The sequence below is a fragment of the Melospiza melodia genome, chromosome Z, assembly GCF_035770615.1.
Source record: "Melospiza melodia melodia isolate bMelMel2 chromosome Z, bMelMel2.pri, whole genome shotgun sequence".
In the NCBI taxonomy this organism is placed as follows: domain Eukaryota; kingdom Metazoa; phylum Chordata; class Aves; order Passeriformes; family Passerellidae; genus Melospiza; species Melospiza melodia.
Genome location: NC_086226.1, coordinates 51,044,943 through 51,071,831, shown reverse-complemented (window position 1 = coordinate 51,071,831; position 26,889 = coordinate 51,044,943). Strand labels below are relative to the sequence as shown.

At 40.0% G+C, this 26,889-nt stretch overlaps 1 protein-coding gene and 1 long non-coding RNA gene across 2 annotated transcripts in view; one reads left to right on the top strand and one right to left on the bottom strand.

Annotated features, from left to right (window-relative positions):
- Window positions 1-2,852, bottom strand: part of DENND4C (DENN domain containing 4C) — a 72,990-nt gene extending 70,138 nt beyond the window's left edge. Inside the window, exon 1 of the mRNA XM_063180684.1 lies at window positions 2,814-2,852. The gene's annotated coding sequence lies outside the window, so the exon portion shown is untranslated. The remainder of the gene's footprint in view (window positions 1-2,813) is intronic.
- Window positions 2,853-7,735: 4,883 nt separating this feature from the next.
- LOC134432126 (uncharacterized) lies at window positions 7,736-26,866 on the top strand. The gene is made up of 2 exons (XR_010031230.1): window positions 7,736-10,251; window positions 20,925-26,866. It is a non-coding gene; the product is annotated as an uncharacterized LOC134432126 (long non-coding RNA).
- Window positions 26,867-26,889: the final 23 nt, after the last annotated feature.

The window sequence follows — 26,889 nt, the reverse complement described above, 5'->3', positions numbered from 1 at the left end:
GACCTATTTTACAGGTCACCTACGCCAAGATCTCCAGTACTGTGAATATCATCCACGAAAGCAGCATGCTGAAGGTGGGCAATCCTTGCCTTGGGATGACTAGCATGCAGAGGAAGAAAAAGATAGCCTTCGACAGTGCAAGCAACCCTTAGACAAACAGACCTGATTTAAAGGTTACAGGCACTTTTTGTTGTTATTTCAGACAGAAGGCCATGAAACAAGTAAGAAGGCCACCGAACTAGCCTTTATGCACACTGCTCTATACCTACAGGGGCCATTTACCTATAGGGGAAATTTATCTGAAAGCTTAACAGTAAGACATAACTGTTAAGAGACTATCTTCCCTTCTTCTTACAACTTTTTCAACATATCTTTTCCACCAAATTCTACCGAGACTTTTCTCCTACTGTATTTTTAAGCAAACCCAGATGGCGTGTCAAGATGAACACTTGAACACACTTTTCCTTAAAGCATATCAAGGCTGAATTCCAAAATCAATTCTCCACTGCTCAAATGCAGGCCTAAAGAAGAACTAAGCTTAAAAAGATACCACTTCTAGAACTGTATTTCAACAATATGTGGCACTAACACTCCAAATGAGAATTAAAAATATGTTGAGCCAGAAGGATGCTATACATACCAACATTTAATATTCCAATTTTGCTCCAGTTGTTTGGTTTTTTTTTTAATGAAAGCCATGTAACGGTTGATCAGAAAGAAATCATACACACAGTCATCATATAAGAAAACAAATATGTATGACATGGTCCAAAAAGATGTCACTACTTTACTTTGGGCTATGGAGGGACCAATCTTAACCGAAGAATAAACAGTCAGATGTAACATTACACTTATCCATAAGTATTTATGAAAATGCCCATCTTAACTTGTAAGATTTCTTTTTTTTTTTTTTTAAAGATTCAAACATTGAAATTTTAGCAGCAATTTTTGTTGAGTTGCACTAGTAACTGTTTTAACACAGAAGTCAGAACTCATGTAGGCAAGCTAATATTTATATTTCTGGTTTCTACTGAACTTCATTGCACTGCTCAAGACAGACACGCACTATTAGCATTTCATATCCACTGGAATGGTAAAAAGCAGCGTATCAGCTAATTCTTAAAAAAAAATTGAAAAATCTTAGAAACCACTTACAGTCACATTTATGATACAAACATTCACAACCTACCTATCAGTTATGGTTTGCTAGTTGGTGTCCTTTTTGCAAAGGATTTGAAATATATATGCTAGTATGGCTGGTTAGTAGTCTGGTTAATCGCTTAAGTCTGGTCATGACTGCTTTTCAAAAAAAATACAAATAAAAAATCTTTTATTTACCAAACAGACATGAAGTAGTTTGCATTCCACCATTATTTTTTCACACAGGAACAAAACATTTACTCCCTAACTCCTAATATGCCAGCTTAAAAAGAGTGATGTAAAAACTTTTACTAACTTTGTGTTTGGTCCACATGAAGAAACAGCCAACAAAACTAACAGCATATCTCTTTTTATTAACATGTCCATGTGAAGGCTCAAATTTACCTCAACTTTAAACTCCTATGAAGTTGAAAAACTTCATAGGAAGCCAAGAAAATACTAGAGAAGTCACGATAACACAACTTAGAGGGGAAAAAAAAAAAAAGAGTCAAATGAAATGTCCTGTTTGTTGTTTGTCCTTCCCTCATGCAGGTATAAAAGGTTAGCCAGAGGCATTGTTTGACAGCAACACAACAGTCCATGTCTGCAACGAGTTTGATCTTAAGAAGAGAAGAGGACTTAACAGAAGAGGACTTAACAGCGTTAAAAAGATTAGTACAGAATTGACATTAAGCTTAGAATTAATATAGTGTTGTTCAGTTTTTGCATCCCTTCTGAGACTGCAGTACCAACAATTTCGAGGACTGTGTTTGGCATTATCAGGACAGTTAATCAACTTACATCATATTTAAACAGTCAGTGAATATTTTTTCACTGTTTATCACACGAAAGCCCTAGCATATCACCAGATCTTTCCGCTCCATAGGCTCTCTGGCTGTGCAGCAATGACACACGAGATATCCTCAGATGACAATACAGATTGATTAAAAGTAATGCATTTAGCTTTTCCTTGTTCTCACGTCTTCAGTACTTTACGTTTCTCACTCATACGACCAACTTCCAAAATACCAGTGTGACTCAGTCAGGACGATCCCTGTTATCCTAACAGCCTTCCAACAGCCGGTGAGAATCTCCGGCAAGGGTTAAACTCGCTGACGCCGGAGCTTAGGGGAGGAGCCGGGCCATGGAAAGGGAGAGGAAAATGGAGAAATACAGGAGGGAGCTGCCCCGGGACTCACCTGCAGCGCCTGCCACCTGCGCCGCTGGAGAGCCCCGCGCTCCCGTGGGGCGGCCGCGCCCGACGGGAGCAGGGAAAGTAACAATTATCATGGTAATAATTATAGCGAAAAAGTCCAGAAAGCGCCTCCGCCTCCCCGGCCGCTCAGAGCGGGTTAAGGACGAGCCCCGGCGCAGAAGCTCTGCCGGGGCAGGTCAGGGCAGGAGCCCTTCCCAGGGACCGAGTAGGCGCGGGGGAACAGCCCGAGCGTCCCTGCCTGTCCGGCGAGGAGGGGAGTTTCCTCCGGACAGATGAGAGGGGAAGGAAGGGGCCGTGTAGCCGGGGGCAGGAGAGGGGTTCCCCCGCCGAGCGCTGCGCCCCGAGGCGGGAGCGGGCGCCAGACCCGGCGGCTCGCCCGCCTGCCCCGCTCCCGCCTGTCAGGCCGCCTCCTCTCCTCTCCTCCCTCCCTCCCTCCCTGCCTGCCGCGGCCGCTCACCTGCCGCCGGCCCCTGCCCCTCGAGCGCGCCGCCGGCCGCGCCGCCCCCGCCCCGCCGCTTCGCGCCGTGCCCGCCGCCGCCTCAGGAGCCGCCGCACCCGTCACCGCTCCTGTTTGGGGAGGAAGCGGCCACCATGTTACTTTCTCCCCCTACAACGCCTACAGGCGGGTCCAGGGCCCGCCCCGAAAGGAGGCGGTGGCGGCGGGGCCGGGGAGCGGCGCTGTGGCGGCCAGGGGGCGCCGGCGGGCGGGCCGGAGGCCGGGGCTCGTCCCGCGGCGCGGGCACCTGCCGCGGGCACCCCGAGGAGCCGGCCCCGTGTGCCCGGGCACCCCGTTCAGCCGGCCCGCCCCGTGTGCCCGGGCACCCCGAGGAGCCGGCCCTGTGTCCCTGGGCACCCCCAGCAGCCGGCCCGCCCCGTGTGCCCGAGCACCCCGTTCAGCCGGCCCGCCCCGTGTGCCCGGGCACCCCGAGGAGCCGGCCCCGTGTCCCCTCAGGCGGGCAGCCGGGCGGGGGTACGGGGGTGCTACTGTCCCCGCTGCGGCTTCGGTGAGGTGTTGGGTTGTAGCAGGAAAAAAGTAGTAAGAAAGGAAACTTGGAAGGGACCCATCGAGGTTCAGTTCTTAGTCCTATACAGGACAGCCCCAAGAATCAAGCTGAGAGCATTGTCCAAATGCTTCTTAAACTCTGTCAGGCTTGGAGAGCCTGTTCCTGTGCTCAGCTACAGTCGGGGTGAGGAACCTTTTCCTAATATCCAACCGAAACATCCTTTAATGCAATATCACATCATTCCCTCGGGTCCTGTCACTGTTCGCCAGAGAGGAGATCAGTGCCTGCCTCAACACTCCCTTTCATGAGGAACCTGTAGACTCTGATGAGGACTGTTCTCAGCCTCCTCCAGGCTGAACAGACCAAATGACCTCATCTTATCCTTGTATGGTTGTGATCATTTCAGCTACCTACCCTGATGAGGCTATGCACTTCATAGGTAGCTCTCATTTAACCAAATAGTGTTTGTAACTTTTTCTGAAAGATACAGAAGTGTAGTGCTACAGAACAAGGTCAGAGGAGCTTACCTTGGGTGAAGGGAAGATGGTAGACACAGGTTTTTTGTATTTTAATGAGGTATTTTGTTTTTGAAGCATCCTTCTGGACAAATCGTACAGCAGTGAGAGGAGTGGTTTTACAGTGCACTGGGTGAAGAATTGACTGACGGGCAGAGCTCAAAGGGTAGCAGCCAATGAGGGTACATCTAGCTGACAGCAGCTCATCAGTGGTGTTCCTCAGGGTTCTGTTCTACCTTCTGATCACAGATGTTTTTATCTGTGATCAGAAGGTAGGAGTTGAAGGCATGTTTAGTATATTTGCTGATGATATTAAATTGGGGGCTGCTATTGACTCTCTTGGGAGACTGGATGCAGAGCAATCTGGATATATTGGAAAATAATAGTGTCTTGATGTCTAACAAGAATAAACACCAGATTCAGCACCTGTGCTGGAGGAACACTAGACACAAGTACAGACTGGGAGAGGAGTGTGGAGCAGCCTGCCAAAGGGCTCTGGGGGTGCTGGTGGGCAGCAGCTCAGGGTGAGCCAGCAGTGTGTGCCCGGGCAGCCAGGAGGGCAAACCCCATCCCGGGGGGCAGCAGACACAGCATCACCAGCTGGGATTGGGATCATCCTGCTGGATTCAGCCCTGCTGCCCTCACCCTGAGTCCAGTGTGCAGGGCTGAGCCTCACACTCTGAGAAGGGGGGAAGGTCCCTGAATGTGTCCAGAGGAGGGGAAAGAAAGCTGGTGAAAGGGCTGGAAGGAATATCCTGTGAGGAGCATCTGAGCACTCTGGGTTTGTCTGGCTTGGAGGAGAGGAGGCTGAGGGGTGACCTTACTGCCCTGAACAGCTGCCTGAGGAGGGGATGTGGAGAGGGAGGTGCTGATCTCTTCTACCTGGGACCTAGGAACAGGATGTATGGGAATGACTCAAAGCAGCACTATGGAAGGTTTAGACTGAACTCTGCAAAGCATTTCTTTACAAAGAGGGTGGTCAAACACTGGAACTGACTTCTTAAAGAAGTGGTCAATGCCCTAAGCCTGTCCCTGAGAGGGTTTAGGATATTGGCATCAAAAAGGACTGTAGCTTTTAGTCAGCCTGGGAGTGGTCAGGCAGTTCGACTAAATGGTTGTTGTAGGTCCCTTCCAAGAGGTACTATGCTATAGTACTCTGTTTGCTTCTACCCTAAGGTGTCTTCCTTTCTACCACCTCTCAGCAACTCTGACATCAGGTGTTCCACTATTCTGGTTTTATTTAATAACTGACTAGGAAGCTCAAGTGGTGTTTTAATGTAATCATTTTTTTTTTCTGAATTCTTGATTGAAAAAAGTATCCTAAAAAGTCACTGAATAGTAGATCTGCCATAAAAAATGAAATGACCATTCTTTTGGTAGTGCTTAGTCATGCTATTGCTCATGCCATCCTTAAATTCCACAATACCCAAAGGAAAAATGAGGCTAAGAGAAAGGCAGCTAATTTATTGGTTTTGAACCAATTTCACCCAGAGAGGTTAGCTCTGATCCTTGCATCTAAAGAAGTAGTGGGTTGGTTTTCTTTCCTGGAAAACCGTGAGTTTCTGGATCCATTCTACTCTTTTTGTCTTTTAACCAAAGCAGATAATCTAAGCATCAATGTTATTTTTTTCATAACCCTCTAAATCATGTGTCAGGCAGCTTGTTACTGACCCTGAAAACCAATAATTTAAGAATTTTATGTTATTTATTCTGTTTAAATCTGATATCTGAGTAGCAAGAAGTCTCCCTCTGTTCAGTGTAGTTTCAGATAGTTTTCAAAAATTGCCTTGACTTTGATTAACCACCAATTGCCAAATTTATACTCCAGGTAGGCCCGATCCTTCAAACTCATTGAAGCAAATAATTTGTCTATTTTGGGTCCTTGGGAATAAAAATACCTTCCCTTTTCAGATTTCTGACAGAACAACTGAAAATTTCTTCATAACTGCTGGAAGATTTAATTCCTTAATCCTGTGGTTGCCTCCACTTAAATGAATTATGGAAATTACATGAGAGACCACTTCATCTTCTCTGGCTTTTGGAACTGGCATATGGAGTAGTAGTTGGGTCTATAAAGGGGGTAGTGAAAATGAATAAAGGGATGGTTGCCTGCTGCCCCGGGGAGTTCTGCTGATCGCAATCTGTTAAAGATTGTGTGAGGGGTAATGCCATCACTGTGATATGTGGAAGATCTGATCACTGTTTACTTTTGAACAGTTACAGCTGTGTTCTGCAATTCCATATAAGACAGAAAGCTCTGAATATGAGTGTTTCTTCTTATTGTGCAGCTGGTTACAGTTTCACTTTTATTTACTCAGACTGTATGATATGTGTGGGAGTTGAAGATTCACAGGCTCTCTCTGGCTTTAGTAATTTAATCAGTGATGTACAGAGATGGGATAAACATAAATTCTTTGTCATATATAGCTTCAGCTTAAAACATGTATCCTGTAATTGGCAACTGTATTTCAGCAAACCTGTCGGAAAAACATCATATTGTCTGGAAGTGTCAGGATTTCAATGCAGTATTATACATTTTTGCTAGTTGTCACTGTGTTATGAGATCAAAACCTGAGATAAGCTAGTCTTGCTGGAAAGGTCTTCATGAATACCAGCAGGGGACGGTAAGGATACCTTTCTTTATATAAAATATTTTTATATGCTGCTTAAAATACTGGCCTAAATTTGAGAATACTTTGAAATTAATAATTTTAAAAAATCTGGTTATCTTGATCTTCTCTGCATAGAATGTGGCAGGATTTTTTGAGATACTTATCTTCCAAAGGTTTTCTCAGTATATTTTTCTGAAAACTATCACATTCCCTTTCCTTGTAAAAGCTTTTGTTTAGAGTCTCTGTGTGTCCAGCTTAGAAGGCAACAGGAATTGTTTTCAAAATGTTTATGATTCCCTCAAGTATTGTTTCTTACATATGTCCTTAGTGGTTGGTAAAAAGAGGTTATTCCTGCTAGAAAGTATTAAGCATGATACTTCTTGATTTTGGCTGCACATAGAAAAGGGGGGTTCCAGAGAGCACAAACTTGTTGCAATGCCTGTTTTTGCTAGGACTTGTTTTTGTCTGTTGTTTGCTGTTAGATTTGGTTCTGGAATTTTTTTAGCAGGTTCCTGGCTTAGCTGTCATACAACAGCCACTTCTCTATACTCACAGAAGGGTCTCTGTGCTGTTGCATGTTGAACCTGACTGATCAGCCCATATGAGCAAAAAGGCAGAAAAGACAGTACTTTTTTAAGTACACTCAGATTTGTGTTTTGTGTAATTTTTGATCTCCCTGTAATTGCTGAGATAATTGATCCTGTTCTAATAGGAACGTCTCTGAACATAAATTCTGTTTTAAAATTCAGGTCAGTTTATGCTGACTCACTTTGTCCCTCACTTACCTAACCTGACTTCTTAACTGTCGGTACCTACTTAGGTCTTAATGGCTGGTTTTAATAACATAACTTCATTTTTAATTCATTTTCCAAGAAAACTCACTTCTTGGAAATGAGAAAACTCTTCTTCCTGAGCAAAAAACTTGCTCAGTTTATCAAAAGATGTGGGTTGACTTGATTGAAATAAGTAGGTACCTTCACAAAGACTAAATAGGACCTTATAATTTAGGGACAAGAAACAAAAAATAATATCTGGAACATAATGCCCTGCAAATTGCACCTGGGTTGAGAAAATCCCTGGTATAAATACAGACTTGAAGATGAAGAGATGGAGAGCAGGTGGATGAGAGGCTGGGCATGACCCAGCCATGGGCACTCCCAGCTCAGAGAGCCAAACGTGTCCTGGGCTGCATCCAGAGCAGGGTGGGCAGCAGGGCCAGGGAGGGGATTCTGCCCCTCTGCTCTGCTCTGCTGAGAGCCCACCTGCAGGGCTGCATCAGCTCTGGGGTCCCAGCACAGCAAGGACATGGAACTGATGGAGAGAGTCCAGAGGAGGCATGGAGCACCTCTCCTAAGAGAAAAGGTCTAGACAATTTGGATTGTTCAGCCTGGAGAAGAGAAAGCTTTAGTGTGACCTAATTACGGCCTTCCAGTACCTGAAAGGAACTTAGAAGAAAGATGGAGAAAGATTGTTTACAAGAGTATTTAGTGACAGGACAACGAACAACTTCAATCTGAGAGCAGATTTAGATTAGATATTAGGAAGAAATTCTTTACTGTGAGGGTGGTGAGACACTGGCACAGGTTTCCCAGAGAAAATGTGGATGCCCCATTCCTAGAAGTGTTTATGGCCAGGCTGGATGGAGGTCTGACCAGCCTGTTCTAGTGGAAGGTATTGCTGCAGGGTGTTTGGAAATAGATGATCTTTAAGGTCCCTTCCAACCCAAGATATCCTATGATTATATGAAACTCAGATGTGAAATAAGACATAGTTTCTTACTGTGTAATAATAAGTGATAGAACCCACTGAAAAAAGGTAGATATTTAATTTCTATATGCTTTTTGAGGCAGCATTGTTTATTTATGGGTAGTCTAAAGAAGGCAATATGAGCTAATAACTTCTCTTGGCTTCAACATCTATGATTAAATCCAATGTTTAGCTCATTTATTTTATAAAATAGGTCCACTCAATTGGTATTTAATTGGTCCTCTGAGCACTGACTGGAAATGCATAACACTGCTAACACAGAGCCAAATTACTTTGTCATTTCATCCATGCTGAACAGAAAGATAGAAGTTAGACCTTGTCAATATTCATAGGATGTTCGTAGTTGAATCTCAAAGATACTGCTGGAAATGGGCATGATCCTACAAAGCTGAACACAAGAGAAACAGGACACAAGAGAAAAGGAATTGGAAGCAAGGAAAACATAAACATTATCATTCTAGTCCTGTTTTTGTTTAAGAATTAGAGAAGCAACAATTCTTACACTGGGGGAGTGCAAAATGATTTCTGGGAAGGGAGTAGGAATGTGGCTAGAAGCTACTGTTGTGAGGATCTTTGGCTAAGAGCCCAGGTGTCTGGGACATACATGGCATCAGTTAACTCACTGGAAATAGGTGGGGGTGTTTCTTCCTGAGATTTAACCACAAGTCTCTCTGTTGCTTGACTGTAGCTTTCTTAATACTTTGTTCTTTGACTTTACCCCTCTTCTAGCAATTTCTTCCCTGTTAACTCCTGTTCTCTAATCTCAGTGACAGCAGTACGTCCTCAATCATCTGACTCCATGAGGATACCTATGAGGGAGAAAGCTCCCTATACAACATAGGACAACAAATATTATACAACATCCTTGCTTATCCTATTAAGAAAGGATATTATCCAAGTGTAGGGGCCTGAGTAAATATATGTATTGTAAATATATGTATGGCAGTAAAAGACCTCTGTATTGTAGAAGTGACCCTGCCCTGATTCTAGTTATTGTAAATGGGCTGCAGCTGTGATGTCCTTGATTGGGCAGCAGCTGTAGCCCATGGAGGTAGCTGGGATTAAAGGGGGTGGGGTGGTCAGGGAGAGCTTTGGAGAGGAGAGGAGCGGAGCCCTGACTGAGAAGCAACAACAACACTGCTGTGAAGATCTGCTGTGAGAAAACCAGAAGGTATGAGACTCTGGAAATATAATTATACAACAATATGAATACAACATCCAAGAATCCTTGACTATATACTAATGAAGACTAGGTTTTCTGTGTCTGCAGAGACAGACGTCTTAATGCAATCTGAGACCTGTTAACTCAGGTTGTGATTCCACAAAAACTTCAAGCTAATGGAGGAGTCCAAAAAGCACAAATTTAGTTTTCTTGTGGCTCCACAGATGCCACAAGACATCAAAACAAATGCTTTGTTTTCCTAGCAAAACAAAGACATCAGTAAAAGCACCCCCTTCCCAAGCCACTCAGTCTGCTTAAAGAGTTCTTCAGAACGTACCTTTGAAAAGTGGTTGGAGACTCATAGTAGTTCTAGTCACAGTGGAAGCAGGTAAGTACTGTTTGATGTGTGAGGCAGCAGGTAGAGTTGCCTTATCCAGACAGTTTGAGTTTCTATAAAAAAACCTATTTACATTTGGTGTAAGTGAACTTAAAAGCTTAGCGCATTTAGTAAAGTCCACTCTTAAGATTTTAATCCTGGAAGCACTTATCTGAGACCCTATCTCAACAGGAAAAATAATGACTCAGGGTGACTAATGGAGTTTGGTCCCGTGTTCCTGAGCATATGTAAATACAGCAAATGGGTGTGTATGTTTGATTTTGTTTTTTCCTTTCACAGTTCCTTTTTCATCTATTAGGTGCCTTACAGGGAAAAGGATGGGAGTTGAGATGGGACAACAGACTATATACAGAGGCTGGTTTGTGTACTGAAATTGAATATTTGACCCCATTGGAGCGTCCCAGAGTACAGAAGTGATTCACTTGCAGGATTCTGCAGGTAAACAGCTATGTGAATGCTGCCTAGCCCTTTTCATTCCTGAGCTAATGGTGTTGTCATTTGAACACCAAAGACTTCAGCATTCCCAGAGTTCCCATTCTCTCTGTTTGAGTTTTCTACCTCCTGCTTGAGAAAGCTAGAGGGAATGACCTTGTAACATATTTCTGGCATCAGATGAGTGAGAAATGAGGTTGGATATCTCCCTACGCTACCGTACCCATTGGCTCTGGAGTGACTCAGTCTTTCATCTTTCCAAAGTAAATAAATAGAGTTCTCTGCAGCTTACCATAGGTGGTGGTTTCACTCATGACCTTAGAAGGTTGTATTCTCTTCACTCTTTTCAGAAGAGTAACTGCTCATTGTACTTTTTTTTCCCCTGAATCTTTGTTACGGTTCTCCACTTATTTTCTAAATTTGTAATGTATAACAAAGAGAAAGCCTAGGTGTATGATCAAATCAGTGCCATTTGATGGCAAAGTGTGCGGATATATTCCAGATGCATGCTGTTAATTTATATCTTTTTAGGCAACAGGAAAATCTAGAGCATATCACAAAGGCGCAAGTAATACATACAGGTCCTGTATTTCCACTCTTCCCTCAGGATTTTAACTACCTCTTATGAATTCCTTAATCTCTCTATGCTATTCATAATATTATAAAATTGATATTTTCTAACATTATGTGATATCAGGATAAAAACACATCAAAAGTGTTAACTGTTGTTATAATTTTATGTTACTACCGACTAACTAAAAAGCCTAGTACTCAAACAGAAAAATATTTCTCTGCTAGAACAATGTTTTCAGACTTCATTTAACTGTTCCACATGTTTATAACTTTGGAACATTGCAAAGCACTGTGAAAATTTTGTTTCAATTGGAGATGATCCAAGCACATACAAACAAAATTTCCCTCAAATTATCTGAAAGCAAAAGTTATTTTACAAACAGAATAAGTAACAGCAATAATAAACATATAGTTAGCACTGGGTGAAAAGCACATGAATTAGTTCCAAAACAATTGCCTGATAAAGTAATCAGCCTTGCTAACATGTTGCCCAAGCACAACTGGATGTAACTGGAGCATGGCCCGTTAGGCTATGATTTTTGTTATGTTGACTATATTTAAAACAATAGAGTGATTCATACTTGATATAGAGTTTAAAGGCTCATAACTGCATACTGTTGTACAGCAGCAGAAGCTATTCCTCTGGTGTTTTACATTAAAAGCATATATAAACAATTTAGTACATGGATACTAATATTAATATCAATCAATTTCAGAATAGCTGTGTACTGTAGCATAAAGACTAAAATTGCTTATTGGTACATACATTTCCCAAAAAATAGGCTTTCCTATTTGCAAAACTGTAGAAATAGAAGGGTTCTTTACCATATTAAAAAAAAAAAAAATAGGCAAAGGAGCTAGAATCTGGATCACTGGATCGCAAGTGTCTTAATAAGAAATCAGTATTGTGTATTCCAGTTTCATATATTTCTATTATGAGTTTTCTGAGTTTTTCTAAACATGACATTTTGCAGAATAGCCAATTTTTAAAGCAATGTTATAATAAAATAGATTTATAAAACAACAAAAACAAAATAATAACATATTTTTCTTTTAAAATCTAATAAAAATTTAGTTGGAGTAGCTGATTTAGGTACAGCAAGATTTTTTCTTAATTCTGAGCAAACTAAGAATCTTTAATGGCCTATTAAATGTAAGTCTGTTAGGACATGTTAATCTACTTTTTAGGGTCTACTCATTCCACTTGTCTATTTAACGCTGGTTTTCCTCTCATCCCTGTGGTTGTGGTGGGGTTTTTTTGGTTGTTGTTTGAGGTTTTTTTTAATGTTTTTACATAAATTCTTTGGAATTTCCATTTCAGTTGTATTCTGGTTTTTCATAGAAAATTTTTAGCTAAGACCAAATCTAAGTCACCGTACTTGCTGACTTAGTATCTAGAACCAGAAGCACATACCATAGGACTAAAAGGCGTGCTATTGAAGGTAATCTGTGTATATCTGAGTAAAGGTATGGATAATTTGAATATTATAAGCCTGAGAACATTTTTTTTTTTTGAAAAAGACAAACCTTTATTTCAAACCTGCCTTAGTAATTTATGGTGCTTTGGGAAAATTTTTTGTAGCTTATTACAGATTGCAGTGTTCATAGGATTATTCAAACTGGACTATTTGCTATAAGAATCCTTCTTATCCAGCCTAAGGTACCTTCACATTGTTTTTCTCAAAATGTGGAAAAAATGTGTTTTCAATTACATCCACTAGAGTAAATACAGAATTTTTGCATGTCTACATTAAAAAACCAAACACCAACCTGATCTGCAGGATGTCACTGAATTGATCTGATGGGCTGTGCTGCAGGTTCATACCTAGTGAAAGAAAACCCCATACCTGCACATACCTAATGAATTACCACATAGATCTTTGAGTGGCATGTGTGAAGGACTTTGGTTTTATCTGCAGAATGCATGTTACATGAGTAATTGATACAGGATGGAACAAAGCTTCAGCAAACAAATCATGACATAAGATTTCACCAGTGTAAGTTCAGGCAGTTCACTCAAGTGCTGCCAGTCTTTACACACAAAGGGCCTTTTCCATTATTTAATGTACAAATGCAGCAATACTCAGGGCACTCACTTTTCTTTGGAAACTACCATGATGCCATTAATCTAGTTACAAGGGCAGCAAAAATCCATTAGCCGTTGAATGCATGAGGTAAAATTGCTTGTGTTCCTCAGTTATTGCTGCTGTAAGTTCTACTTATAGTGGTTATTTTGATAGAATTAGGTTTATTACTTTGATGCACCCTATTCAGTTTTGTCTCCAAACAGTGGTGTAGCAAATAGGAAGTGTATGGAAAAATCTCTTCCTTTCTGACCATTAGGTGGAGCTAAAAATCTCTTATACGGGAAAGTGATTTCATTTCTTTCCATCAAATTTCCCACCTCTATTTGGTTTTGTTGTGTTTTCAGTTTTCCCTGACAGAGAGTGGCAGTATTGTATAATCTCCTTTCAGGAAATTTCAGACACTAGCCTTATTACTAAAAAGCTGAAAATTTTCAAAAGTTCAGCAATAAAATCATTATAATGAAGGCTTCCCTAATTATGAATGTTGTCAAGCTTTTAAGTTAAACGAATGTTAAAGCATTTCACTGGGTTGTGTCTTACATATTCCTTATATGTCTGGATTGCTGCACTAAAATATCTGGTAGCAGGGGGTCTGCAGGGGGAGCTTATCTAGTTAAATACATCTGTTTATCACATGGACCCTAAAAAAGAAATGCATTTACAGACCTCTGTCTAATATAAATTAGTAAAAATGGATGCAGCATTCTAAGACAAGGAACAACAAAGTAGCACCACACAAATACATATTAAAATATGTCATTGTGTAAAATTAAAAACATTTAAACTTCTCTGATTCTCATAATTCCATCCCCAGGTGTAAAACTCATGTTGCTACTTGCCTCTTGAACCTGAACCACGGGACACATTTAAGCCATACAATATCTCTACTTGTGCACTGTGTTCTGAAGTGAAGGAATGCACAAATAAGACACAGCATGCAGCCTGGGCAAAGCAACTATGCCTAGGAAAAGCCAGGCCAGGAGCCATTTCTGTATGTATTGAGTTCATATGAACTTCCTTAGAAGTCTGAAGGTGCTTTCCATTTCCTAATTTGATAATTTATCATTATTATGACTATTCTTACCATCCCTGGGGGAAAAACACACTTCATAGTACTAAAAAATATGACATTTCTGCTACAACTGTTATGTTCCTTTCAGAAAGGAAAACTGAGGCATACAGTAAATAACTTGTTCATGGTCATACACCATACACTGCAGCACTGACAGGATTGAAATTTCAGGTTTCTGACATTCTGTACCTCAGTAACCAGTATCCTCATGGTACATTTTATATCATAGAAAGTATTGAGAATACTTAGACATGTCATTAAGTGCTGAAATATACAAAAAACAAGGACAGTAAAATACAAGAGCACAACTTTGGATAAATAAATAAAGTATGTAACCCAGGCAAACAGAAGTCATGCAAAAGAGAAGCAGGATGCCAGCTCAGCTCTACAAGGCTGGCAAAGTAGAAGTTGTGCAAAACAATGATATTGCACTTACTCTGTTCAATCAATGCTCAGGGCATTCAAATAGAGGAAGGGTCCCCCAAGTGACCAGCATGCTTTCTAATACTCAAAACTGTATTAGAAATTTTCTATCCAGTCATTATCAAACATACTAAGGAATTAGAAGAGTTTGGTATTCCCAAGGTTGTTGTTTTTCTGGTCTTCAGAATATTTGTTTGCATCCAGTAATAGAGTTAAAAAATAAATTCTAAATTACATGAAGTTATAGAGATGAAAGTTACAAAAAATAGAGTCTGCTTTAAAACTATATTCCTCAGAGTATAGATGTCTTCTTTATTCCTGCTCTTATGATTGTCAAAAACACTCATGAGTTTGAGAAACTATAAATTCCACTTAAATACAGAAAAGTTCACCAGAAACTTAGTGACACAAAATTCATGGCCAACATCTACACTAAGTTCCTATTTTTTTTAAAGTAGACATGGATACTTTTTTTAAAGTATACCTCTGATGCCCAAATCTGTTTTTGTTTTAAAATATTTAGCATAGGACAATGCTTTCATAAATGATGTAGAATTTATTCAAGAATACGTTAGCTAAGTGTTTGTCCATGAGAAGATACAAAATATATTTTTATCAATGAATGCATTGCTCACATAAATGAATGCATTTCTCACATCCAATATGAATTTAGTAAATATATGTATAAAACTAAAATTGCTTGCTTATGAACAGCCCTGGCTTGTGATAGATCCACTACCTAAACAATTTTGCTAGCAGTGGGACTTACAGGTACTTTAAATAACAACTGGTGGAGGAAATTCAAGTGAAGTTACAGCAGTAAGCAGAATTAAGAGACCAATGGAATGGGGTTAAACAAGGCCAGGCACTAGGTCTTTCCCTTGGGGCACAACAACCCCATGTAACACCACAAGCTGAAGGGGCAGTGTGCTTGGAAAGCCTCCTGGTGGGAAAGGACCTGGCAGTGCTGGTGACAGCAGCTGAACATGAGCCAGCTGTGTCCAAGTGGCCAAGAAGGCCAATGGCATCCTGGATTGTCCCTCTGTGCTTGGCACTGGTGAGGCTGCACCTCAGATCCTGTGTCCAGTTCTGGGCCCGTCACTCACTGATGCTGAGCTTACAAATATCAGCCATTTTACAGTATGATGCTTTGTTTTTGTATTTTGATTCAGATCTGAATGAACCATTATCTGCCAATAACATAAGAAAATAGGATTTTTTTTTTGTCCAAAAAGGACTGATATAGAAGAGTGGTCTCCAACTCTGAGAGATTTATTCAGTGCCTGTTGGAACCTCTGTCTGCTCATTAAGGGATGTTAGACAGATCACTTGCAATCTAATCCAAAGTTTAGTGAAGTTAATAACAAGTTTCTGATGTATTTTTTAAGTCTGAGAATTAGGACTGTCAGAAGTGAAATGCTTGTTTAATAATAACAATTTTAAAAAGCCCTTTTGCTCCTAATTAAGTTTTCCTACACTTTATTAGTTATTGGTGCAAAATCATTCTGAATATCATTATTATTTCATGTTATTAGCATAATTTCCATGAGGAGGACCATGTTTTGTGCTTTAAATAGTATATAATACATTTGAGAAGATCATGTGGTTTTGGAAAATTATAATTTTTTCTTTTGGATTACATTTTCAGATGTCACTGTAAGTGGCTCCAAAATTTCAAAGTTCTTATGGAGCAATTGCACAGAGCTGGGGTGTGGTTTTCTGTTTGGTTTTTTTTGGCTTTCTTTTTCTTAGTTTCTGCTGCTATAAGAAATATTACATGTCTAAAGGAAGCCATGATGTCTATTTTCTGACAGAAGCTCTATAATTTTGCAGCTTTATCAGAAAGAGAGCTTTATAAATAGGCCATAAAGGGATTTAGCAAAAAGTGAGGTATTGACATCAATTATTTAGAGGAATAAAATAATGGATTTCTGCTACCTGACCAGATCTGTTCTTATTATTTGTGTAAACATAGTTACTGATCAGAGGGATGAGCAAGTAAAAAAAAAGGGAGAAAATACCCTAATTTGTGAATCTGCTGTCTTTCCTTATTTTTAAAATCAAGCGTGTTGGTTTTGCTACAAAAGACTACGAATGTACAAAAAGAAAGGAAAGAGAAACTAGAGGAAAGGTCAAAGATGAAGTATTTAGCAATTCTGTTAAATACATACAGCAGTCTGGCAATCTTTCTGTCTGTCTGACTCATCCCACTGCATTATAGAATAGAAGGGAAATAGGGACTGCTGACTTCACTCAGGAAGCTTGTTGTCTGCTGACTCACTGACTCACTATTGTTCACTTTGAGAAAAAGTGGTTCCATATGAGAAGAATACTTCACGATTAGCTGAATTGTTCTTAGGAAAGTAAAGGAAAAAGACACCGAGGTTTTTAGTATGAAGGAATAGATTTTAACTCCGCATGATATGGGGTTTTCTTCTGTTTTTTTAAAGGCAGCCTAGCTAGAACAGAAATGCTGACTAAGCCAAAAACATACTTGCTTAGTGCAGATAAAACCTGATTGTGACAAAGTATGAAAAGTTGAAGAAACACAGGCTTTTGGTAGATATCAAGAAAAAGGCTAGAGATATTTTTGTAAGTAAAGCTAAAGTAGTTCCACTTGCTTAAGGCACTAAAGAGAGATACCTCCCTTATAGGGAGATGTCTGCAGGTGTTTAGAAAGTAGTTACCCTGGAAGTCTCCCACTGCTGGATTAGGAAGGAAATGGCTATTCGAACTTCTCTTTGCATGCCTTCAGATGCCGTGCCTGCTCCCTGGGATTTGAGTGAAAAATCACTTGTTGAGGTCTCTAGTTGTTCATTTTTATCTGTTGCTAGCAGCAATTTCATGAAATAATTGTTAGTGCCTATCTGTCATAATTCTTGTTTGAAAGAGCATTTATGGCCTTAGCACTATTTTCTTACTAAGCAGTAAATTGGGGTGAATTTATAAATCTATTGTCCTAATCTCTTGAGGAAGAGACATACTGTTACCTTCTTTTAACAGGCATGGAGTAACTTAGCAGAATTAATTTCTGCTTTCTCTTTGTATCATCCTTCTGCTTTTAAACTTCAATATAGAAACCTTAAGTATCTGGCAGAAGAAGGAAAAAAATCAAAGAAATCTGGAAAGAGCAAGAAGTTGGCTTGACAGAAAAACAGAAGAGCTCTCAGCCCTTGTGTTAGGTTTTTTTTTTCTCCTCTCAGTGGTTGTTGGTTACTGGAGCTATGAAATACATTTGTTTAAAGGGCCCTGAGACCATCCCGCCTCCTGGGGGTTTGGCTACCACAGGGCTAATTTAAAATCATTGAGGACTATACCTTCTCTCTGGTAAGCTTGGAGAGATCCCTCCAAGAGACATTCCTTGCAGACGGTACTGCAGAAAGTCCTTACCTTCCTGCGGGAACTGACCTAAGGTGCTGTTCTAGTGATTGGATCCTATCTGAGAAACAGGCACTACTACATCACAATCCTGTCCATGCCTGACTTTTAGCCTGCTAATCTGTGTCCAGACCCTCGTGCACAAGATGATGTCCCATCCTGACCTTGGACCTTCCTCATCACTATGGTCCTGTCAGGTGATTACTTGTTAACCTTACAGTGCCTGGTCCTAACTCTGAATTGCTGGCTCATAATCTTGGCTTTCCCCAGCCCTGTCTCATTACCTTGACCTTGCCTGATGTCCTGGGCTCTGGGCAAACTTCTAGGGTCTCCTTCAGCTCCCAGCTCCCCTCCCTTATGGAGTGGCCAGCCTGTGCAGCATGGTGACCTCAGACTTTCTTGAACTCACAACCCGGTCAGCCTGTGAGGAGGGATGCGCTTACAGTACTTACATTGGCATACATTAGTGTGTGAGCTGACACAGGCAGGCAGAGGGAACAACCACACACTTGTGGCTTGAATACAAAGAGTGAATTAATTTCTGTGATTTTACCCCTGTGAACTGGGGTATCCCCAAAGCAATACCTGGGCAGAGCTATACAAGTGCAGGCACTCTTAAACTCAGTCCATGCTAGAGGATCACTGGCCTGCTTTACACATTTGCTTATCCAGAGTTATTCCCAGCTGTAAAGTTCATTTGAGCAATTTACAATTGTAAATGACTCCTCTCCAGTCTTCTGCTTTTTAATCTATTTGCCACAGTAATTAGTGTATATATTACACTAATTAGTGTGTAAAAATTTGACATTTATTTTGGTATTTGAAGCAGTCATACTGACAGGCATCCTGGGAGAAAACTGTGCTTGTGAACATACCTAACAGTCAGCACAATGAAAGGTGTCTCTCCAGACCCAGAAAATTAGGAACCAGATTTCAGTCTGGTTGTAAAAAACTGTTGCCCAAAGAGGGGAACCAGTCTGTAACTGGCACAAAGGTACATATGTACCAAAGGCACTTATGCCTTCCAGGAATGCCAGGATTATCTAAGAAAAGATATTTAAAAAAAATCCACAAAAATAGTCCATTTTCAGTTTCACCTGGCATTAATAAGCTCTACAAAAGAGGCTGATGATCTTGATCCTTCCATTACATACTTTGATTTTGTGCTCTACCCTGCTTTGTTCTTTACATGTTCCCTTGTAAGAATGGAAGATGTAGTTCCAACAATGTTGAAGTGAAGGGGAGACGACCATCCTTTAACGCATTGAACTCCTATTTATTGATCGATCAGTCACTTTAAATAACAGTGTTAATTAACTTCATGCATATTCCAAAATCCAAGTTTATGATAGGCTAACAGAGAAAACTCTAACCACTCCTTTTGTTTTACAATACCAATAATTGTTTACACAAAACAAAACCAGTGTTCCCACTGTGATATGAAAGGTTCCCAAAACTTCCATATCTGTTCTCAGGGTGTCATCTTTTCCCAGAGAGGGTGTTTTGCTTGTTATGGGAAGACTGTCTGAGAACCTTATTGTTTATAAAGTGATGCCTGAGAGAGTCTAATTGTTTATAGAAATCAGGCTGGGAACTGCTTTTGGAACTGCTTTGCAACTACCTTTTACTTTTCTCTCACTGTATGCCTTCATGGCCTTTTTCTTTAAGCCATGCTTGAACTAAACTCCCGACACAACAAATGACCTTGTTCTGTACACATAATTCAAGCTGACTTTACTTTAGTCCTGGAACCTTTTATGATCACAGTTTCACTGTCTAACTGCAGAGTTTTTCATAGGTTCACCACCTATTGTTCATTTGGTTACAGAATAGGGCTTTACAAAGAGAATGTCAGGGTACTGTGCTAAGCCCTCATTCCAGCTGTTTCAAAATTAAATCCTGGGAGACTACTCATGTATGAAATTATACTTTGGTGAGAATGTAATTCTTCCAAGTTCCCTTCTGTGATGATTTTACTACATGGTTACTGTCACAGACATTTTTTCATAAAAATCCTCTCTTTGGGGTTTTTCCTCTTCTGGGAAGCTGGGGCCCCAGAAAGAGAATGTAAACAATAATTATCTACTGATGTGGAATGCAATAGGTGCGCCTGTGATTGGCTCATGTTCCATGTTTACAATTGGGGGCCAATCACAGGACCAAGCTCCAGGACAGATTCACAGAGAGAGCTCCCTTGTTTTGAGATTCCTATTCTATTCTTAACTTAGCAGCTTCTGAACTTCTCTCTCTGTTCCTATTAGCATAGTAATAATGTAACTTAAATTAATAAGTCCAGCCTTCTGATCATGAAGCAAGATTCTCGTCTATCTCTCTCACCCTGAGGAACCCTCACAAGTCTTGTAACAGATTACAGTATTGTACAGGGGAGATGCAGCTTCTTTTTGTTTCACCAATGCTGATGGAACAGATTGTTATCCTCTACTAAGTTATAAGGGGTTTCACATCTAGATGTTGATCTTTTGTGTAAATTATTCATTCATTAACCCATGTGAGGCAATGTGAGATGCGTTAACAACATTATTTAAGCTATTTGAAATAATCAGGTGTAATTTGATGGACATGGGTGGGGGAGTATTACACAATTCTCTCCTTTGGCAGATCTGAGAAGGTGTTGACATCTCTATCTGAAGAAGAGGAGACACCTGGGAAATGCTAAAGTAGCAATTTTTTCTCTATTTCTTTGTACCATTTTGTCTCTGCATTTAACCTCCAGGGCATCAGAGGAATAAGAACTTGGTGGTTTTGTTGACTAAAATGCCTTTCAGCTCCTCTTCAGTGAACTTTGTACAAGCTTCAGAATATTGTCATTGTACCCTCAACAAATATGGCTGCTCCTCTCCATAACAAATGAGGCATTATTATCCATTAATTATTTGTGAACTTGATACAAGTGGATACTTTAAGATGGGTAATTGCTGAGCTATCCAAATTCTAAAAGTTCATGAGTGATGGAATCTTACCCTGATGGGCATGTGGGAAAGAGGACCAGATTTTTTAACCTTCAGAATATATTTAACAAAATATTATGAATGCTGAATTTCTATCGCTTTCAGAAACTCAGCTAAGTTTATGGAGATACTATTTTTTTTTATCCTAAGTGCTTTTCTTCTCCTTCTCCATTTCAGTTTCTGTTGCAGGTTTTGACCTTTGTGGATTTGCTGATGTCTGTTCTTCTGGCTCTTTAAGAGGAAACAGAAGCTGGCAAAGAACAACCTTCAGCATCTGCCTGTTTTACTACCTTTCCTTGAACTTCAGATGACAGAACATTGAGAAACATCATCTCACGTCCTCATGCAAGTTGCTTGTTATCTGCCTTGAACTTGTCAAGGCGAGCTTAGCTAGATTTATCTTGCCAGAAGTAAATTAAGAAACACTCTCAGGGAGTCCTTTGCCAATAAATCTAAGGAAGAAGTAACCTCATATAGCAAAACAAAGACAAAGAGACTGGGGAAGAGTTTTCCACATGCTCTTAAAAAGAAAAGGAAAGAAGTGTTCTTAAATTTGCCTACTGATTTTACAGTGTATGAAGATATAGTTTTCACACAAATTTACAGTTTAACTATCAGACTTACACTATCCCACTTATATGAAATCTACAAACATTTTTCCTTCATTAGGACTTTTGGTTAATTAGTTCAGATAAAGAATACTTTCTTACTCAGATTAAGAAAACTTTTTCCCCTCCAGTTGTAAGATAAAACTGTAAGAGGGCTAGATTAGATCCAGAGCATAAAATCACAGAATCATAGGATAGTTTGGGTTAGAAGGGACCTTAAAGATCATCTGGTTACAAATATATAGGACTACAGATCAAAACTTTCCCAAAGACTGGAGATCACTGAATGCATTTCATATTTATTTGTTAATAGCAAAGCGAACTCATAATTTTAATTTTACAATTGGGAAAATTGAAGCACTAAGAGAACTAGAATGCAGCTTCTCAGGCAACTTTATTTTGAATATGAGTTGGACATGCCTTTCAGAGGTACTGAATATCTGGAAATTCCTGTTAGAACTCAGGAAAATTTGCCCTTGTTCAAAGTAATGTTAGCTACCAGCCCAGGCTTGCCAATTTGATAGAAAATGCTACTAGATTGTAGCTATGAAACTAAACCCAGTTACATTAACATTCCTATTTTTTTAAGTTCACTTTACTTCTTGTATTGAGCACTGGGGGTGAGTGGCTCTGTTTCTGACTACAAGAACAGCATTCAGAAATAAGCAATTAAATAGAAGTAAACAGCAACCCTGTGAAGAATTTTTTGAGATTATATGGAGAAACAGAGTTAGTAGTTATAAATTCTGTAACTTAGGGTAGGTCAACACTGATGAGCTCTGATTTCACAACATTACACTCCAGTCTGACAGGAAGCCATGTGTCCCTATTAATAAAATGGGATACCTAAACTCCGCTTCTTACTGGAGCTGGTGAATTTGAAACGAATGGCATGCTAACATACCAACAGAAACTTCCAGATCATCAATTTTGTGTTTAGCAAGTATGGAATCTAGGGGAGACCCTTATTGTTTCCAGTGGATTTTGAATCTTTATCTGCTGCTTTTCATTCCCCTGAACCACTGACCAGAATACATAATCTTGTGTACATGCATTGCGCAGTACCATTAAGCAAGCACCTAATAGCCTGATTTGATAGTATAAGATAGTGTTTGATTTAGCAGGTTGGTGAACTCTGTACTGCAAAAAAGATGAGTAATTTTTATTGATTGTGGCAAAACAGCCAAGCGGGCCTTAACCAGGGCATGTGAACATTTCCATGCGTGAGTTGCACATATTAAGAGCAAGATCTTGTCAAGAGGACAATTTCCAGTGCTACCCAGGGATGCTAAAATGCTTCTAAGAGAGAGACATTTAGCCTTTTTCAAGGAAAAAAAGCCACTAAGGTGAGGAGCTTGTGGAAAACTTAGAGTATCAGGAGTATCCTCCACAAACATGGTGGAGTAACAGCAAGGCTTCCATGGAAGCTTCTTTGGGCTGTAAAAGAAGAATGTCTTCCACACTACCAAATATGAGACTTGATTCTGTCTCCAAAAGCTTTTGCCACAGGATCTTTTGCAGCTAAATCAAAATATAACCCAGGAAGTCAGTCACACCAAAATGATTTCCAGCAACTATCTGGCCCTCTTTCCTCTTTTTGTACCAAGTCAAAGAAATCTAAGTAGAGAAAGCTTGGATGTTTGTAGTGCATTCATCTTAGATTCTTATGCAGTATATAAGAATAAATATACATCTAGTAAGGAACTAGATCTTTTGGAATTTAATAAAAGAAACTCTCAGATCTAGATAAAAAGAAAAGATTAGTTGCTTATAAGTGGCTTGTTGATAAAACATTATAAAAGAATGTGGTTTAAGTAGAGAATAACATGAAGTATCTCAGGTTTTGTGGTGGGAATGTCTTATAGTCGAGCAAATATAGTTTTACTAGCTATATTTTATGAGTTACATTTTAATTAGTTATTCATTATTTTAATAGTCCTATAATTGTTACTTAGTTCTAGAACAGGCCTGGACATTTTTGTCCTGTGCATTTTGTATCTACCAACAAAATCCTCATCCATAGCTACATGTCCTGACTGTTTATGAAATACAATTAAACAGTTACAGGATCTTGTTACATAAGTGCAATACTTGGTGTATTGTTTAACTGATGGTACCTAGATGATGGCCAAACAAGGACATTTTTCTTTCTGGTGGTAAGTTATTATGAAATAATTTGTCTTTTAAAATAGACTGCTTTATTGGCAGCATGGCCTCATCTAGTGTGTTTTACTACATAAAGGGTGAAAACTAAATGGGTACACATGGGCTGATTTATGTGTCACATGAGACATGGAGACTTGCTGTTATCTTTCCGAAGTGCAGCATGACACCATAACAACAGGTTGCTGCCTAGCCTTCTGATGATATCAGAAGGTTATAGAGGTTATAGAGGAACTGTAGTCAAATTTTAAAAAAAAATCCTGTATGATATGTAAATATGTATAATTGACTCCCTGTCCTTATCAAGCCAGCACGAGTTAGTCCTGTTCCTTCTTCTTCTGCCTTAATTAAACACGTAACATCTGTTGTGGGGGCGGGTTTATAGTGCCTGTCTGCCTGTAATTGATGATACTGTTGCTTGCTTTTGCCTTTCTTCAAGTATTTAGAGGAGAACTAAGTTTGACCCAGTTAGTCTCTTTTGAATCAGATGTCAGGTTAACTCTGTTACAGCTGAAGAGGAAAGAGGTAATGATCTTTGAACAGCTAACAAAACATAAGACACACTGAAAGATAAGGACGTTCCAGAAAAAAATGTTAAAGTACATAACATTTCTTCATGTTATAAAGAAAACCTGGAGGTTGTGTTACTCAGAAACAATAGGTGGAGGTCTCTAACTCTGGGGGGAGCAGAATAAGGATGCTATTCTTTCTAAGTACAATTAGTGTGGACTTTCAAAACAAGGATCAGGCCTCACAAATCTGATATCCTCTTCTGGAGACAGGAAAACTAAGTGAGTCACAGCAGGAAAACTATTGACATGATTAATCAAGACAAGGGGAAAGCTTTTCATACAGGAATTTACAAAAGGCCTAATCTCAAACCCAAGAAGTAAAGCAAATAAACAGTTTAGGTGCATAAGAAGTTAGTTGCCAGTGCCAAGACAGAATAGTGCAAGACAGGATTACGAAGCCTAGAAACTAATTACTGTGAGACTGGAAAGAAAGGGGAACAGTGAGAAAGCTGAGAGAAAACATTCTTTGATAATTGTGTTATTTGACAATTAACAGTCTTAGGGTGTCCAATGCAAGTAAATTGACTCCTAGTTCATTAGAATCACTTGCATCTCACATGACATCTCTAAACATGTAAAAGAAAAATGTTCTTTGAATATTAGACATCTTCGAGGTCAAATGCATGGGTGTAATGAATTGAATTGATTATTTATGTTATGGACCCATCCATAACAGAACCATCCATGCTTCATAGCTATAAACACCTTTTTTTCCTTTGTGTCCCTGCAGCATTCCTGACTGCTGAGAATACTTCAATGCCTGTGCTACTGGCAAGAACTTGAGGCAAAGATGGCATGTCAGTTTTCTTGTGGCTCTAGCTCCCTACTGAGAGCCTCAAAAGCTGTCTGGAAGCAGTCCTTCAAAGCCTGCTAGCTTTCTAAGGCTGTGAGTGGACATAATTTATTGACAGCTCCAAAGGGATACCCTTCTCTGCTCTCTGTTTGCAGGCCAAACAGATAGTTTTTGGATAGTTTCTCATTACATGATTAGGAGTATGACACCACTTCACTGTTTGAACAGTCATCCTAAAGACTGAGAAGAGGTCATGGCTAGCTATCTCAATGTGCAAGCATGACGACTTTAAAATAAACGTAGCTTCAATCCATGGGAAGGGCTGTCAGTCCCCCATTTTTTTAGTTCCCAAGATTTCCCTCCATCCACCAGCTGTAAGGTCAGGTGAAGATCCCTGTACCTGATCTGGTTAATACACTAGCACTCTAGCTGTCAGTGAGCCCTACATCCACCTACTAGACTATACCTGCTCCTAAAGGAGTATTAGTAGACTACTCAGGTCCCTGCTCTCCCCTTTGGCCTTTCTGTCACCTTGTTAGGGAACAGCTGATAACATGGTCTCAAGACAAGTGGAAGTACCTGTCCCCTGCTGGAACTGTTGGTCAGGGCCTTGATGGCATGGACAGGGTGCACTGTCCCTGCCCAGCCTTCCCTACAGCATCCCACATCCTACCATTTCAGCTTCTCGGGGCTGCCAGCCCTGGCCCAGTGATGCCACAGCAGGGATGCTCTCTGGCTTCCCTGAGCACTGCTAGAGCCTGGCATTGATGTTCCAGCAGCTCCTCCACTTGGCTAAACTAAGATGGTAAGAAAAGCTGAGGGACTCATGCTATCTATTGCTGCTATCTCTGTCAGGGCTGTGTTACAGAGACAGGTGGCTGAAACCTGAGGTGTTCTGTATCATGAAGGACATTAAAGTATGTTTAAAAGAGATGCACCAAAGGATGGATGGATGGATGGATGGATGGATGGATAGATAGATAGATAGATAGATAGATAGATAGATAGATAGATAGATAGATAGATAGATAGATAGATAGATAGATAGATAGATAGATTTGTTGTCTGATCAATTAACTAATATCTTTAAACTTTTTTCCTACAGATCTGTAGCTGGACTTATTTTCTAAAATGTTAATTAAATGGACTTTGATGGTTGAATTACTGTGAATTACTTATTGAAAGAAAGAAACTTCTTAGATACATTATGTGACTTTAAACATCTGCTGTTGCCTCATGAAAGAGAAGGATAGGGTATATATTATATATAGGGTATATATATTATTACTTTCCTCTTTTAGGAAAGGCTGGTGTGTCATGCTTTTGTGTTATCTGTTACTACTGCTTTTCTTGATACTCTTCTGCCTTCCCCTTCATCAGTGTTGACATGGACGACACCACTGCTCTCCCTGGTTTATGATATTTGAGGAATTTGGTCAATCCAAGATGTAATGTCATCCTCTCCCCCTTCCTCCCCCTGCATTCTCCCTGACTGCCTCTGTAACAAAGGCAATGTTCTCAAGAGGCATATTTATGGATTTTCAAAACTTCAGATAAGCCCATCCAAGTTTATAAAATACACCTAGTTGTGGAAAAAACCTGACCACAATCTACACTCTTAGCCTGCCAAGGACTGTCAAGGGGTTGGTACTATCTCTACTTACTGCATTCTGCCAGAATGTGTCACTGGGCTGTGAGAGTCTTGGGTGTTTCTGTACTGCAAATAATGGTGCTACTTGTTAGTAAATAAATCCTGGAACGGTCTAGAATTCCCAGTAGAGTCACTCATGACAAAGGGTGTTATTTAATTTTGTGGTAGCCGTGGTATGCTGAGTGGTTTACATTTGAGAAGCCACATGACCAGGAAAAGAAACAAAGAGTGCTCTCAGATGACAACCATGTAATGAAAAGAGCAAAGCGCGTTTAAGTGTTTGGTATGTATGCTAGCAGAGGTGTAATAAATCTGTTCAAGTAAGTGAAAAATTCTTGTTTGTTCCACTTATTCT